We start from the raw sequence: 1,628 nt of genomic DNA on the forward strand, positions 1-1,628 counted from the left end.
CTTTTGAGATAGCCCTCATTCCAGTTGTTTGGAACACACAGGAAGACCAAGCTGTATGTCTGCTACATATGTTTGGGAAGGCTTAAGTCTAGCCCATGTGTGCTCGCTGGTTTCAAATTCTGAAAGTCCCAAGAGTCCACATCAGTTGACTCTGTTGATATTCCTGCAGAATTCCTATCCAGGTCAGGGTCCACAATCCTTCCTCCTATTCTTCAATGTGAGTCCCCAAGTTCTATCCACTGTTTGGCTGTGGGTCTCTGCATCTGTCTGAGTCAGCTGCTGGGTGGAGCCTCTCAGAGGACAACATGCTCCTGTCTGCAAGTATAACAGAGTATCATTAACAGTGTTAGGGATTGGTGTTTTCCCATGAGATGGGTCTCAGGTTGGTCCTCCTATTAGTTGGCCAATCCCTCCGTCTCTGCTTCATATCTATCCCTGCATTTCTTGTACACAGGATAAGATTGGCATTGAAAATTTGACAGAGGGTTGGTGTCTCTGTTGCTCCACTGGGACGCCTGTCTGGCTATAGGAAGTGGCCTCTTAAGGTTCTATTTCCCAAATGTAGTGAGTCACAGCTAAGGTTATCCCCAGTGATTCTGGGGTGGCTCCCTTATCCCAGGTCTTGTCCTGAAGATGCCCCCCTCACCTCCTCACCTCTGTCAGTTGCAGATTTCCATTCATACTCATGGCCATCTAACCATCTTTCCTGTCCTTCCCCACACCTGATCCTGAACTCCTCACTCCCCCTTCCTGCCCTTTCTCTCCCTCCACCTGCCACTTATGGCTATTTTATTTCCCTTTCTAAGTGAGAGTCAAGCATCCTAGCTTGGGCCTTCCTTCTTGTTTAGCTTCTTTGTATCTGTAGAGTGTAACATGGTACCTGCATTCTTTGGCTAATATATACTTACAAGTGAGTACATACCATGCATGTCCTTTTGTGACTGCTTTACCTCACTCAGGATGATATTCTCAAATTCTGTCCATTTGCCTACAAAATTCTTGATGTCCTCAGTTTTAATAGCTGAATAGTATTCCATTGTGTAGATATACCACACTTTCTTTATCCTTTCTTTAGTTGAAGGGTATCTAGGTTGTTTCCAGTTTCTGGCTATAAAGAATAAAGCTGCTATGAACATAGTTGAGCAAGTGTCTTTGTGGGATGATGGAGCATCTTTTGGGTATATACCCAGAAGTGGTATAGCCAGATCTTGAGGTAGAGCTAATCCTAGTTTTCTGAGAAACAATCAAATATATTTTCAAAGTGCTGGTACAAGTGTGCACTCCCACCATCAATGAAAAATTGTTTCCTTGCTCCACATCTTTGCCACCACTTACTAACTCTTGAGGTTTTGATCTTAGCCATTCTGATGAGCATAAGATGGAACCTCAGATGTTTTGATTTGTAGTTCCATAATGACTAAAGACTTTAAACATTTATTTAAGTACTTCTCAGCCATTCAAGATTCTCCTGTTGAGAATTCTTCGGTTAGTTCTATACCCCATTTTTAAATTGGTTTATGTGGGTTGTTGGTGTCTAAATCCTGGAGTTTTTTTGTTAATTTTGGATATTACCCTCTGACAGATATAGGGTTAATGAAGATACCTTTCCAAGTTTTGCAGTTTGATGA

This window comes from Mus musculus, chromosome 9 (genome assembly GCF_000001635.26).
Source record: "Mus musculus strain C57BL/6J chromosome 9, GRCm38.p6 C57BL/6J".
In the NCBI taxonomy this organism is placed as follows: Eukaryota; Metazoa; Chordata; class Mammalia; order Rodentia; family Muridae; genus Mus; species Mus musculus.